Here is a 16,163-nt window from a genome sequence, read left to right as displayed (position 1 = left end):
TTGCAATTCACAGGGTATCATGCTTGTCTCACTTTCCTGCCTTTGCGCACACTTTCCCTTCTGCCCAGGATGAGTCATTCTCCAATTCAAACGCCACGGTCAACTCCTATGCAGTCATCCACAGCCAGCTCCACCTCGTCCCCCTCTCTGAAGCCTTCCTTGATAATCTGCACAGAACAAAGGACCTCTGCTGCTCCCACAGCTAGCGCACTTCTCCATGCCTGCCACCACCACGATGTTTCCCTGTGAAGCACTTCAACGCTTTCCTTCCCTGCACAGCCGCGAGGTCTTTAACGCCGAGCGCCTCCTACACAGGGTTTGTAGTCCCAGAGCCTCGCACGGAGCCCACCTAACTGCAGGGGTCAATAATGGTGTCTTGAAAGGAAAATGATGTCCCTAAATTGAAATAAAAATGGGCAAGTCTAACATTCAATGATGAACATGTATTTGTAAATGCCGTTTCTCTTTATTTTCAGAGCATAGAAAAGAAAAAAAAAAGAGACTATGAAAAAAGAGCTACTACCATTACTTTGAAGTGAATAAATGGTTAGGAAAAGAGGCAAAAGATGAAAGGTTCTGTATATCCGCTTAAGGAGCCAGAGCAACAGAAATCACGGTGAACTATTCCCGAAACATCTCTGCAGAAGTGTGCCACCTGTAACCTGGAGGGCCAGTCTCCCGACCAAGGGCATATAAGACTTTATTTCTGGCCCACCCTCTAACAGTCAGTGGAGAAGGCCCACAAAGGTGTCATTAAGAAATGGAATGTCTTCCTGGAGCCCTTTCACACACTCATTACCAGCTGATAGCGTTTGATCTTTGAGTCCTGGCTCAAGTGACCCAGATTCAAACTGGTGATTATTAATGTCACATTTATATAGACAGTCCTTCCTATTAGAACAGCACTTCATAGTCACTTATGAATCTGCCAGGAGATGTGCCGTGGCTCATTCTTCTGTTCATCTGCACAATTCATGAACTCCATCTTCTTAGATACGATGCAGACGGTAAAGTACTTCCCAGTGGGCCATTTGTAACTTCAGGTTCATCCTAATTAGAATGTGAATGAGATCCAAGGCCCTGAGAATTTGCTTAAAAGTTACAGAGTTAATTAATCACAGTGCTATAAAAATGGAACACCCAGGCCAGCAGGTAAGGTGACATATGTCAACAGGCGGTGTTTGAGGTTAATACAGTGTTTTACCACTTACTACTGCATATTTTCAACAGCTTTTATTTGGGGAGTGGGGGAAATAAGAATATTATTACAGTTTCAAAAATATTAGGAATGCAACTAAAATGGGATGTTAGGCTGTTTTTATTTTCCAGCCTCTCTAAACTTCCCCAGATTAATTTCAATTTGGTCAATGGACACACATGGGTTAAACAAAGTTATAATCACAATATGATTACAAAAGAAAGTGAACATACTACTTTTGAGTTCTACAAGTTTTCCACATTTCTCATGCACAAATACAGTATTCACATTTCTGATTTTTACTATGAACATAAGTATGCCATTGTAACTATGTCAGATTAACGCTTTGGTCTTAATATTTCTATTAAACCTATTAAACCAGGATTTTGGTAAGGGGAGATGTGTATATTCCCTTAGGTCTTTAAAACATAGCTATTGGTGAATCTTGAACCGGCCACACCAAATCATGAATAAGGAAACCATGTTTTAAAGTCACCTAAAATGAATCATTTTGAGTTGACTGTTAAATAATTCTAGCCTGAGACTTAGATAGTGATAATTAATGATTTTAAAAAATCAGCTCCAATTTATTATCAGTCCTCCTTGAAGTTGCAGCCTTGAAATCCAGTATTTTAGAATTAGGAAATTTTGAGCCTAAACGGTCCTCAGGACACTCCCTTTATAAATGAGGAAACCAAGACACAGAGTGGATAAGAAGTCCAAAAAATTAAGTGATTTATCCAAGATCACTTGCGAGTTAGTGATAGGAGAGGCTATAATCGGGGCCCCTGGGTGGCTCAGTGGGTTGAGCATCTGACTTTGGCTCAGGTCATGAACTTGGGTTGGAGCCCTGCATCAGGCTCCATGAGGATGGTTTGGAGTCTGGAGCCTGCTTTGGATTCTGTGTCTCCCTCTCTCTCTGCCCTTCTCCTGCTCACACTGCCTCACTCAAAAATAAACGAACATTTAAAAATTTTTAAAAAGGAGAGGCTGTAATTATCTAAAAGCATTTAATATAGAATGAATGTAAACATCAATATTTACAAGACAATAAAACATCATCAAACAATTTTGTAGAAGTCACAAGTGCTTGCTTATTTTCCCTCTTGCTTTCTTCCTCTTTCTTTCTTTCCAAAAACTCAACTACAAACATTCATTTATTTAGGAACTGCCAAACTAAAGCTCCTTAAAGAAGGTGCATCTTGAACTAACAGCCAGCATATCTGACGGTAAATTGGGAAAATCTCAGTTAAATCTCCACACAAAGATGCAGTAAAGGTAAATGAAATGAATTTGCAAGGGCTTTATGTATGTTGGAGGTATTAGTCTTAGTAGTAGTAAAGACCCCCACCCCAGTTAAAACATGATAATTTCTGGACAAGTAAGTGGGTTCAGCTCCTTAACAGGAGACCTGACCCACTGCCCATTTAGCCCTGGAACCTGAGACATTAAAATAATAATTTAAGCAACCAAGTTTCCTAGTAAGCTAGCTGAAATCACTTAGAGGATTAGCTTTTCACCTCTGGAATTTAAGTCAGAGGATTTCTTGAGTGAAAGATGCCCCATTATCCTTGTTTTGACGTACAAGGCAATACCAGAAGAGTGTCTGAAGATACTGCGCCTCTAGTTTTGGTAAAGGTTACAGAGTAGCTTGGATATATAATGAAAAGGTAAGTCACATAGCTTTCCTGTTGTGAATATTCAATCTTCTATTAATACAGCATCCATCTGCTCTTTGATTACATTTCATTGGTCACGTTGTGGTAGAGTGGAGAGGGGAGGGGTATTCTATCAGTCTTCCCCCTCATATTCTTATCATGTTCCTCTGGCTTTATTCAGATAAGGAAGAAAACAGCTCAGAAACCTTACGTTAGCTGCAAAAACAAAACAAAACAAAACGCCCATACAAATCCAAACAACACCTAGAAAAATCTTGGTTCTGAAAATTCACACTCAGAAACAAAATACTGGGTTCTCTTTGTCTCTGTTTTATATATAACATTAAAGTGGTCCACAAATGCTTATCCTGTAAAATGAGAGTAGCCATTTGCTAACTCTATTATAAGAATAAGAATATAAGAATAAAACTCTCTAGCTTGCTCAACAATACATACTATTAGATTGGGGAGGGGTGTCCCAATTTAAAGCACAGCCCCTAGCTCCCTATATTTTTGGAGTCATTCATTCTGCAGGTATTTCTTAAGCACCTTCTTTGTGCCTCTAAGATTGAGGCTACAGCAGGAGACAACAGAGATTTCTTCATGGAACAGACAGCTATAATAAGTATCTGTCTGACAGTGGTAAGTGCTATGGAGAAAAGTGAAGCAGGCTCGTGGTCTGAGGAGTGCTGGGTGATGGCCGGTGCAGACAAGGGTGCTGCTATTTTATACTGGGTGATTAGGGAAAGCTTCCTGATATCAGGTGACTTTTGAGCAGAGACCTGAAAAGATGCAATGAGCTATGATCCCACCTGGAAAAACCTACACTTGTCCTTTTACGTTAGCTTGTCAAGTCTAGTCAAATAAGGAGATTAAGCTGTGAACTGTCAGGAGAGTGAAAGTTACACATTAATAAAGCTTTACACAATACTTCAAACCAGCTCTCAATTTATCTCCACTGATCCTTAAACCCTGTTTCGCTACAACTTAGTCTTTTTCCTGACTAAAAGGCCTCAGAGTATCTCTTCACATAATGGCTAAGAGAGTTTTCCATTTACATTGTGCAAACAACACAAGTAGATAATTCAGGTAGAAACTTCCACTCTGATTTGGCAATGGGCATCCAATAGGAAAAACCGAGCTGAGGCTAGGTGATTTTGCTACTGGTCATGCCTATACAGTGGAAGGTCAAAGGACTGGGCAGTTATCCAGGTGTTAGAATGGTGTGTTTTTAAGGTCCTTCTTTTAGTTAAAAATAAAACAAAAGAACCCTACCCACAAGAACAGCAACATATAACATACAATGACAACATATAACAATAAAAAAAACAAGTAAGCTAGGTGAAGTATATATTTGTTTGTTTGTTTACACTATATAGACACAGCCAGTAGTGATATTGACTGATTTTTAATTTTTATTTTTTTATGTTTTTTATTTATTTTTCAGAGACAGAGAGAGACAGTGCAAGTAGAGGAGGGTCAGAGAGAGAGAGGGAGACACAGAATACGAAGCAGGCTCCAGGCTCTGAGCCAGCGGTCAGCACAGAGCCTGACGCAGGGCTCGAACCCATAAACCATGAGATCATGACCTGAGCCAAAGCCAGACGCTTAACCGACTGAGCCACCCAGGCACCCCTTGACTGAATTTTTAAAATTTACTCGATATTCTACAGCAATGGTAATAATGGATGATAGGAAATAATCCAATTTTCAAAGACCAAATAAGAAAAAGCAAAGAAACAAAATGGATAATTAACTCTTTTAATCAGTTTCCACAAAACTACATAACCAAGAACTTTTCAATGCTTGAAAATAGAACTTTGAGATGCATCATAGTTATTTGAGAAAAACTGAGAGCATGCTTATCATATCTTATTAAGATTCTCTCTCTGATTTATCTAGAACAAGAAATATATATACATTTTGGATATGAGCCTCTGTATAATATGGATCTGGACAGTTTTAATGTATGTCATATGTTATGAAATATACAATATGGAATCATGTCTGTAAAAGGATCAAAATAATTGCTGGTCATTAAAAATAGTTCTAATTAGTTTGCTTACTATACTAATAAAAATGGGAATTAGCATTTCTGTTTGAAAAGGACCTAGGGCTTAATCAGACACACACTTTATTAAGACATTGTATGGGGGTGGGGAGGCACCTGGGTGGCTCAGTTGGTTGAGCATCTGACTTTGGCTCAGGTCATGATCCCACTGTTTGTGAGTTTGAGCCCCGCATCGGGCTTTCTGCTGTCAGCTCAGAACCTGCTTCAGATCCTCTCTCCCCTTCCCTCTGCTCCTACCCTGCGCTCTCACACTCTCTATGTAAAAATAAATGAACATTTAAAAAAAAAAGAAAGATTCTCTCTCTTCCTTTGCCCCTCTTCCCTTCCCCCTCTCTCTAAAAAAAATTATTATTAATAATAAAGACACTGTATTGGTAAAAATCTATTTAAAATTTTTGACCTCTGTGGGGTACCTGGGTGGCTCAGTCAGTTAAGCATCCGACTTCGGCTCAGGTCATGATCTCATGGTTCGTGGGTTTGAGCCCCGCATCGGGCTCTGTGCTGACAGCTCAGAGCCTGGAGCTCCTTCAGATTCTGTGTCTCCCTCTCTCTCTGACCCTCCTCTGCTCATGCTGTCTCTCTTTCTCTCTCTCAAAAATAAATAAAACATTAAAAAATTAAAACATTTTGACCTTTGTAATTAAAATGATCATAATTAAAATGTAATAAAATGAGAGTTAAAACTGTAATTAAGTTGTAAGTTTGTCACATGAGCTCTGAAACATTTACAGTGATAATGGTTAGGTTATACTTCTCAAACTGATACACATTAAAATGACCACAGAAAACTGGACATTCATTCATCCATTCAACACATACAGGTACCAAAAGGTAAGGACACCCAGGAAAAACCATGTTTTTAACAGTACATTAATTACACTTTCAAATAATATGCTCTTTTTCCCCAACCTCCAGATAATTTTTCAGAAAAAATACCTTCTGAATTTATTTTTTTAAATTATTTTTAAAAATTTCCCCTTATTGTTTACTTATTTATTCAACTGTTTTTTTTTTTTTAATTTGGGAGCAGCTGACCTACAATGTTACATTGGTTTCAGGTGTAAACTTATTCCACTTCTATATGTGATATGCCAGGCTGATCACAAGTGTAGCCACCATCTGCCACCATACAACCCCATTATCATATCATCGACTACATTCCCTCTGCTGCGCCTTCTTTCCTGTGACTTACTCGCTCCATAACTGCAAGTCTGTACCCTTCTTTCCCCTTCACCCATTTTGCAATCATCAGTTTGTTCTATTTACAGAACTGCTTTCTTTATTCATCTGTTAAAAAAAAACTTTTTTTTTAACATTTATTTATTTTTGAGAGACATAGAGAGACAGAGCGTGAACAGGTGAGGGCCAGAGAGAGAGGGAGACACAGAATCTGAAGCAGGCTCCAGGCTCTGAGCTGTCAGCACAGAGCCTGATGCGGGGCTCAAACCCACGAACCGTGAGATCATGACCTGAGCTGAAGTCAGATGCTTAACCGACCTAGCCACCCAGGCGCCCTTTATCTGTTTTGTTTTGTTTTTTTTTTTACTTTCCACATTAGAGTAAAAGCATATGGTATTTGTCCTTCTCAGTCTGATTTATTTTACCTAGCATAATACCCTCTAGGTCCATCCATGTTGTCATAAATGACACAATCTCATCCTTTTAATGGCTCAGTAATACTCCATTGCATATATTATATATACTCACACCACATCTTCCTTATCCATTCAGCTACTGATGGACACTGAGGTTGCTTCCATATCTTGGCTACTGTGAATAATGCTGCAATGAACATGGAGTGCAAGCATCTTTTCAGATTTGTATTTTGTTTTCTCTGGGTAAATAAATACCCAATAGTATAATTACTGGATTATATGGTATTTCTTTCTCTTTTTTTTTAATGTTCATTTATTTTTGAGAGAGAAAGACAGAGTACGAGGGGGAAAGGGGCAGAGAGAGAGGGAGACACAGAATCTGGAGCAGGCTCCAGGCTCTGAGCTGTCAGCACAGAGCCCAACGTATGGCTCAAACCTACAAATCGCAAGATCATGACCTGAGCTGAAGTCGGACACTTAACTGGCTGAGCCACCCAGGCGCCCCTGGTATTTCTATTTTTAATTTTTTGAAAAACCTTCATTCTGTTTTCCACAGTGGCTGCCAATTTACACTTCCATTCCTTTTTCATGCATCCTCACCAACATTTGTTATTTCTATACTTCTGAATTTAAAGTAATAATATCAGTTGTTAATCTGGTCCTCAAAAAATAATCAATACACTATGGATATCCCAAAAGTCTGGAAACAGAAGGAAAATAATATGTTTGTTATATTGTTTTTCAGATGAACAATTATATCCACTGTTTTTAATTTGTAAAGGTATCTGAAATGTTGACCATAAGCATATTGAGCATCTTATTTTGAAACATAATATTACATTTTCAAGAAGTTTCCTGACTTTGTGGGCTCTCTGCATTTGCCCTGTGCCAGGCACCATGTCAGGCGCTGCATGTGCAACGGTGAGCAGACGTGGACCCTCCCTCACATCAATTACCAGTACTTACAGGAGCAGAACACAGATCCTCCTGGAACTGGGCCAAAGTAGTGTCTATACAATTTTTGACAGAAACATTAAAAATAAACATAGAGGTAAAGGAAGGAGGGAGAAAGGAAAGAAGGAAAGAAAAGTAGTTCAGCCTAGTAGGATTAGAAACACAAAATTTTAGAACTAGAAAGAAATCTTAGAGATCATCTAATTTAGTGGCTCTTAACCACAGCTGTGCATCAAATTACCTACAAAGCCTTTTCAGGCTAAATGTGCAAGACCACACCCAAAACCTACTGCCTTAAAATCTTTGTGTATTTGTATTTTGAGAAAGCTGCATAGACATTTACGATTCAAACCTTTGATTAATACATATAACCTAGCCTAATTCCCTCAATTAAACATGAGGAAACTGAGGCCTAGAGAGGTTGAGAGGTCTCCCTGAAATCATACAGCTATTTTACAGTCTAATTTTTTCTGATTGTCAGAAAGAGACTGGAGAAAAGCTGTCTTTTTCTGCATTATTATACCATATCACCACTGTCTATTCTTTTCTTTTTTAATGTTTATTTATTTTGAGAAAGAGACAGAAAGTGTAAGCCGGGGAGGGACAGAGGGAGACACAGAATCCAAAGAGGCTCCAGGCTCCGAACAATCAGCACAGAGCCTGACGGGGGCTCGAACCCACGAACCATGAGTTCATGATCTGAGCCGAAGTCTGAAGCTCAACTGAATGAGCTGCCAAGCGCCCCTGGCACTATTATTGAAGCTCTGCTCAAGAAGAAACAGGATACATTGACCAGGACTTGTCAAAAGCCACTGAAGCAAAGTGAAAAGCCAGTGTCAACGGGCAAGATGAGGGTGAATAGCACGAAGCCACGGCCTGGCCGCCTCCTCCTCACACAGCCAGGCCAAGGTGGTTGAAAGCGTTCTCAAATAAATATCATTATCCTATGAGTTTCTCACGTCAGCGCTGCAATGAATTTTGGTTTTCACAGATAAGGAGTGGGAGAAGAAGAGAGTGATTTTTCTGGTTTATTCCTTAAAAATTCAGAAGGTAAAAAAACACCCCATTTCTAATATCTCAATATGAAGAAAGACTGGTCTGCCGTTAGCACGTTTGGCAGTACTTAAGGACATGTTTTTGGCTATCAGCCTGGCAAGCTGTTTAAGCTTATAGAAGGCCCACAAAGGGAACATGCATGATTAAGTTAGCTAAACACAAACATCTTCCCCGTATATTTTATTCCCTCCCTTCACATTCACAAAGACACAAAGGACTAAAGCATTTTAGAACTAGGTGAGGGGAGCAAGCTCTTTATCACTTCAGCTCCTTTCTCAAGGTTCGCGTAAATAAGAACTAATGAACGCAATGAAATTATTCATATGATCCTTGCAATAAACAAAGCTAAGCAACAGAAAGCAGTTCAAAATTCCTGTGAAACATATGGATTTTCTTACAAGAAACATCTGTGATTCTCTAATGTACTTCGGACCTAACTTTATCTCTTTCTAAAAATTAAGTAACATGCGTATGCTTCAAGGTCCGAACACACTTAATAACTGCATAGTCACAGAAGAATTTAAAATGTCGTCCTTTTTTTTTTTTTGACACACATTAGAGTAAGTATTTTAACACTGGAGCAGTAAGCAGTCTTTGCACATAAAGTCTAACCATTCCCTAAATTGTTTGGAAGTGATGTTTTAAAACAAAACAAAATGCCACACTAGCTCTTTTTCAGATCTTAACTAAGGACCTTAGATTATTTGAGCATGTAAATAACATAGGTGGAAATATCAATTACGGTTAACACGTCATGAGTGTCTTCAGAAGATTACCATATTATTTGCTTATCAGTGAGATAAAAGAAAAAAAAAGCACAAATGCTTTTGGTGAAACTCTAACATGGTTTAAATCAGTTTACTATTTTTAGACTGAAAGAGTGGTGTGTATGCACTTGTATTTGTGCGTCTGTGTGTGTCCAGAAGACAGCATTTTAACTAGGGCAGAGGAGATGGCCAATATAGAAGAGGGTTTTAATAGACTTTCTATTTCAACCATAGTTACTGTGGGCTTTGTCACTATAGCAATGGGCTGGGTGGGGCGCGCATCCGGCAGGCTGGGGTGCACAGTTGATAACGCAACATACACCTTGTTTTACCTCGAGCCGAGCAAAATTCCTCTAAAAAGGAAATTTTTAGAATGAAAATTAATTGGAAGACAGTTTTTCAAGGATAAAGGAGAAGTGTAAGCATCGGTCAGTGGGCACCTCACAGGACACTGCTGTATGAAATCCGACCTCACACCTTCTCCGAGGCTGGATCAAAGGCCTTCACTATCGCTCATCAGAGGCGGTACCTTAGATTTAGGCCGTAGCCTCCAGGATCTCAATGACTCCTAGGAGGCTGGGTTAATTTCAGATGTCTCTTCAGGGCCTACATGAAACATAGCATTTACAAATTTGGATTATACAGCACTATTTATTATGCTGTGGAAGATTTCCAAAAATGCCAGAAGAGATGTTGGCATTTATGCAAGTCAACTACTGTTCAACCCAAAGAAGCACTATATTCTATAGGATGTTTTTGCCAAGATTGAAAGAGCCTATGTGAAAACACCTTAATTAAGACCATCTTAGCACCTCAGTTATTGGATACCCTCTAGCTCTAGGTATTCCGTTTCAAACGGGCCAACAAAGCATCCTGGAAACAGAACTCTCACCCCCCACCCCCGCCGGGTGCTGTGACCAATCACTTCACTCCAAGTCCTGAGAGTGTATATTTTCGTATTTTAAGATTTAATAAGTCAGGTATATCTGGTAGCCATTAAAAGATTGAAACCACTACAGTTTTAAAAGGTTTCAGTGTTCAGAAATTTCAAGACCAGAGAGAGGGCAGATCTGGAGGGCCTTACTGCTCAAGAATGGTGGAATTATTTGCTGGCCTCCTCTCTCCCCCCTTAAAGAATATTCTTATTGACCTCTCTCTACTCTTTTAACGTATTTTTAACACATGATCATGGGCTCACAAAAGTAAAATAAAAAAATCTGAAGAAAGGACAGTACATCGAATGTGACCATCCAGTGACCTAAAAAATAATTTTGTTTCCTCACAAGAGGATTTTTAAAAATACTTATTTACCATACAAATTTTTTTTAAAAAGGGGGGGCGCCTGGGTGTCTCAGTCGGTTAAGCATCCGGCTTTGGCTCAGGTCATGATCTCACGGTTCGTGGGTTCGAGCCCTGCGTCGCGCTCTGTGCTGACAGCTCAGAGCCTGGAGCCTGCTCTAGATTCTGTGTCTCCCTCTCTCTCTCTTTGACCCTCCCCTGCTCGCACTGTCTCTGTCTCTCAAAAATAAATAAAAACCATAAAAAATTTTTAAATGTTTATTTAATTTTGAGAGAGACAGAAACAAAGTGAGAGTAGGGGAGGGCAGAGAGAGACACACACACACAGAATCTGAAGCAGGCTCTGGGCTCTGAGTTGTCAGCACAGAGCCTGATACAGGGCTCAACCTCATGATCATGATCATGACCTGAGCCAAAGTCAGACTCTTAACCAACTGAGCCACCTAGGCGCCCCTAAAAAGATAATTAGAATGATAGACTGCAAAAGAAGGAAGGGGGGGGGATTTGAAAACATTACTACTTACAGCATGTGATCAGATAACCCTTCCCCTCTTATTCTTTGGGGAAATCCAAACTACTGTACAATGTTTCTTTAAAATTTCCTTTAGTGAAAAGTTCAGTTATGCTTGCTCAAAGCAAAGGGCCATGTAGAAAACCAGGGCCAATATTGTATCATGTTAAGTGGTGGCTACTTTATATCAGACTTTTTTTTTAAAGGCAACAAAAATGGGGGGGGGGTTAATAAAAAAAACTTCACAGGAAACCAAATAGCCTTTATTTAAATTAAAAGCAATCACAGCCTGATTCTTGGAACATGCTTCGAAATGCTTTTTGGCATGCAGCTGCTACATGCCGCCAATATTGTGTGTAATTGGAAACATTTCAAACAGAATTGTTACCAAAGTCAAAGACCATAATTGCGAGCTGTGGGATCTGCCTCAGATAAAAGAAGGGCAGCTGAGTGAGAGCTCACTGCACTGAGGAGTCTCCTTAAGGGTCTGCGTCTGACTGCAGTATTTCCACTGTATTATTGACAAATCTCTCTTTCCAGAGACCCAGGGAGAAAAGGAGGAAACAGAGAAGCATACACAAAGCAAAAGCTGGTGGATGCTATAAATCAGCAATTGGGTCAGAACTCTTAGGAGTACATGACTTCAGTGCTCGAACAACTGAAATAACACAGCCCTAACTTTTTTTTTTCTGAAGTGCAATCCACTAGAAATGAGAGGCGCCTCTCCCCAAGGGTTTACCCCAAATCTACCAGCGAGAAAAATACAACTGCAGTTTAACTCGTCAGTGAGATCACTTAGGACCAAACTTACTGACGGTGGGGGGAGAGAATTTAACTAAAGTTAAGAGGAAAGTGGGCAGGGGAGCAGGGGATTGGTGGATGGGGGGAAGTTAAGTAAAGGGAAAATGACAACTGTTTGCTAGTTTATGGCTTTAAGTTTTTAAATGTTTATGTTGGCATCTGCCTTGCTGAATTTTTATTTGTATTTTAAATTTAAAATCTCTCTTTACAGGGAAATGAGGCAGGAACGGTCTAATCTGTTCAGGATGGGCAATCACTCTTGTTCCTAGAGAGGTCCCTTCAAAAGTGACCAAAATGCATTTGGAATTTAGTCTAAACAAGAGAGCAACACAGAAACACAGGAGGAATTATTCCATTTTCATTGAGAGGTCTGATTCCTCCTAGTAACTGGAAAGAGTGCCAGTGGACCACTGGCTCAGGACTGGTTCTTGGAAAAATCGTGTCATTCTGGCACGCAGGGAAGCGTCCGATTATTCTGTCATATCTCCGCGCCAGAAGCGTCATGACATCAGCATGCTCCAAATTGTAAAGCGTGCCCCCCCCCCGCCCCCCAGTCCATCCTTGGGAGAGAGGGAATGAGGGAAACGTGGGCTTCGCTGGGTCCCCCATGCAGTTTCAGGCCAGGCCTCCTCACTGCTCCAAGTGTCCCTTCACCGACACACCTGCAGCTACCCTCCTTGACTTGAGTGAAGCACAGCCATAAACTGAGTGCAGTCACCAGTTACGGGGTGGCGGGGGAGCTGAGGTGGTACACTTGTGCGCGGGGGAGACGGAAGCGTCCAGAAGCGGGGGGGGGGGGGGGGGGGGGGCTGTGGTTCCCTGGTACGTCTCTGCCCCCCACGCTCTCTCTGTGGCGCTCTGGCCCCATACGCCGCCTGAGACTTGGAGGAACCGCAACAACACAGGACTTGGCACCTAGAGTATTGGACTTTCTTCTCCCAGAGTGTTTGTTCTCACACCAGCCCTCCGAAGATGTTAGTGCACAAAACGAAAATGCTTTGTTCTGTGACCAAAAGAATAAAGCGTAATGCTCCCTTAAAACACCAACCAACGAACCAAGAAATCTAGTTCATTCACTTCCCTAATGCCTCTTTATTATGGCATGATTACATGTGATTATAAGTAAATTGAATATTCCCACGCCAATAAGAGTTAAACGATTGATATTATTTTACAAAAAAAAAAAAATGAAAGGGAAAGAGAGACAGCTACCTTTCCAAGAGGAAGGAGTCTATCCTGGTCAAGTGGCATCTTTAACATTTCTATGCACAGATGAGAGTCACTCTGACTTTTTAAATTACTTCCCTTTTTTAAAAGGAAAGATTTACTCTTTATGAACTACTGTAACCAGGAAACTGACTGCAATTAACTAGAATACCGGTAATGATAATTTTCTTCTGAAAATCATTTCCCATAATATTGGAAAACACACACTATAAGTTTAGGCCATTAAAAGAGTTACTTAATTATTGGAAAGTAATTTTTAAAGATTCTTATTCCATTCCATGAGTAATATGAACATCACTCATCATATTCAACTCTGTGCTTTGCTTTCAAGGAATTATCAAAGTTTTTAGAAAAATTATCTTATAATGTCACTTTTTAAAACTTAGATCTCAGCTTAATTTTTTAAATCCTTCATTAAAGAAACCTCAAATTTTAACTTTTTCTTTTGTGTCTTTTCAGAATTATGATAGGAGAGAATATTAGTAGTAACCAGACTTTTACCCACATCTGACTCCAAACTTAATAGTTTAGCTATTAAACCTGTAAGCCTTTTTTGTCTTTCCCAGCTGATACTAGATTTTATTCGCATGACCAAAGCTGACTCACTACAACCCCCTTTATGATAGAGACAAATGGTGGTTCCATGGAACTTGGTTATAAAAACATGATAAACTTTTTAAGTTTCATTGGTATTGCTAGCAGAACTGATTGGATCTGTCACTTTATTAAAATGTATCACTTTTCTTTAAAAAAAAAAAACCCGCAAATCAACAGGATCATTCAGTGACAAATGAACAGTAAGTAACAAATTAAGGATGGAAAAATTAATTACTAAACTCATTTGCTCACATCAACATGGCTACCTCTACGTACCATCCAGTTCCTCCCTCCTCCTTCCCGCCTCTCTTCCTCTCCCTCCCTCCATCCTTCTCTTCCCTCCTTCTTTCCTTCCTTCCTAGGTTTATTCACAAGAATGAGTTACTATTGTTAGCCATGACTTATTAAAACAGATTTTCGAGTCCATCAGCAAGCCTGCTGACTCTTAACTGTGGGTAATGTCCATTTGTTTCTAGAACCTTTAAATATGTAGAACACATGCATTGTTAACCTTTAAATCCTTTGTATAAACATTTCTGGAAGGGCTTGTAAAATATCTCCTTCTGTGTTTCCTGACTGGCCAGTTGATGGCAGTTAGAAACCCCCCTGGTACCAGCAGGTGCTGTATTTTGCTTTCTCCAGGCTCCAGCTGGGTTACAATGACAGATTCCTGTCTCTGGCCAAACCAGCCACCTAGGCTGGGACCCCACTGGAGGCAAACTGAACTGGGCCCCACCAGACAGCAAGATAAATGGCTGCTGTTTAAGTTTAAAATCCCTTGGTGGGAGTAAATATTGTTCCAGGGAAAAAGGCTTGACAAATATTGCGTCATCCTTGCAGAGCTGTCTTGATTAAAGCAGAATCTTTGGATTAAGTTGGTGCTCAATTCAAAATGTATCTATCTTGCTGTCATGGGATTCCACCCCCCCTTCCTAGAGTCTGAAAACACATATTGTTGAGGATGGTCAAACAAGACTGCGGCCTCCCCAAGGGGCTGGAGCCGACTCTTGATAATAGAAGGCGGCTGAGCACTGACACTTCACTGAGGAGAATGGAGACAGCAAAGGCTTAGTGGGAAAAGGCCAGTTGTCACCTAAGTGACAGGCAACAGCTGAGCTCACACATCTGGAGCCGGACCAGGGCAAACATCCAGCAACCCTTGCCGGTCTACACCTTGGGCCTGTCTGAAGGGACAGACAGAAGTTCCCTTTCCTCCAAAAGTACATTAAAAAACAGCTGAGGGTGAAGCACATCAATTATATAACACCAAGTGCACACACAGCTGATTAAAATGAAAAGAGAGGTACACAAAACTGTAAGAAGGCATGCTCACATTCGATTCTGTTAGGTATAAATTGCCCTTCCTAAAATCCATTCTAAAAGTCACATATACATGCTTTTTATAGCACAGATGCATGTGAACCTCTCCGGAGACGCGAGATCTTTACATGCGCTTTTCCTTTTAGGCAGATTCCCAGAGTGTGCTCTTCACCTTGTTCATGGCCGCAGTCCTGTCTCCCATACTCTTTTTAAAACCAGCAACCAGACATGTTTGGGTTCTCATTCTGAATCCTCCTCAGGCAAAGCTGGAACCTCCTGAAGACAATCTGTGGACAATTATCCCCATGTCTCCCCCAAATAATATGGCACTGCCGATAGTCACTGGCGATGTCGTGTGTTTTTCTTAGAGGGCAATGAAATTTTAACAGCTTTCTGCTGCATCCCGAGTCCCGGCCCTGCTAATTATTAACATACCCAGTTTCTCCAACTTTTTTTCTGCCTAAAAGGGAGTAAGACGCTCCTATTCTTTACCGCGGGCGTGCTACCTTCAGAAAACACCGTTGTCGAGGCGGGGGCGGGGAGGGGAGGAGGGGGAGTCGATGCACCCCTGCCAAAAAGCAACCGGCCCTTTCCGCAGAGCGTTGGGAGAGAATCAGCAGCCTCCCTCCGGACGCCAGTAGGTGACAGGAGATCCTAAGCGGCGGACACATGCCGACGCACCCTCGCCTCCCTGCGCCCCTCGTCGCCCCAACTCTGGGGCCACTGAACGGGTTTCCACGCAGGAGAGAATCAGGGGAAGAGTTGGTAGTGATGCAGCAAACGGGAGCCATGCAGGCAGCCGCTCTGAAGCCCTCTCGGTGCTGCAACCTGGTATCTGCTTTAACCGTCTACACAGCCCAACAAGCCGAGTATGCCTTTCTCCCGTGCCTTCTGCCCCGCTGCCCCAGCCTGGGTGTCACAGCCCCTCCACCCCATGCAGTGACACCCTAGGTGCCCGGCCCTTCCCCTGCGGCGCTCGCCCCCCACTGCCGCGCCGCAGCCCCTCTGCAGAGCCGGCCGGAGCCGGGCTGCCACTCACCCCGCGCGAGGCAGAGAGGAGGCGGCCGGACGGTCCTCCGCGCCGCGGCACGTCTGCGGTGCTGCGGTCC

At 41.4% G+C, this 16,163-nt stretch overlaps 1 protein-coding gene across 2 annotated transcripts in view; it reads right to left on the bottom strand.

Annotated features, from left to right (window-relative positions):
• The window catches only part of PRICKLE1 (prickle planar cell polarity protein 1), a 110,611-nt gene extending 94,448 nt beyond the window's left edge, over positions 1–16,163 (bottom strand). The window contains exon 1 of one of the 2 annotated variants that reach the window (XM_029954884.1): positions 16,094–16,163. The gene's annotated coding sequence lies outside the window, so the exon portion shown is untranslated. The remainder of the gene's footprint in view (positions 1–16,093) is intronic. The other variant, XM_029954880.1, reaches the window with a different exon arrangement.

The sequence above is a fragment of the Suricata suricatta genome, chromosome 10 (assembly GCF_006229205.1).
Source record: "Suricata suricatta isolate VVHF042 chromosome 10, meerkat_22Aug2017_6uvM2_HiC, whole genome shotgun sequence".
NCBI classification, from domain to species: Eukaryota; Metazoa; Chordata; class Mammalia; order Carnivora; family Herpestidae; genus Suricata; species Suricata suricatta.
Note: the sequence above shows the minus strand (reverse complement) of the source record. Positions and strands in the feature narration are given on the sequence as shown.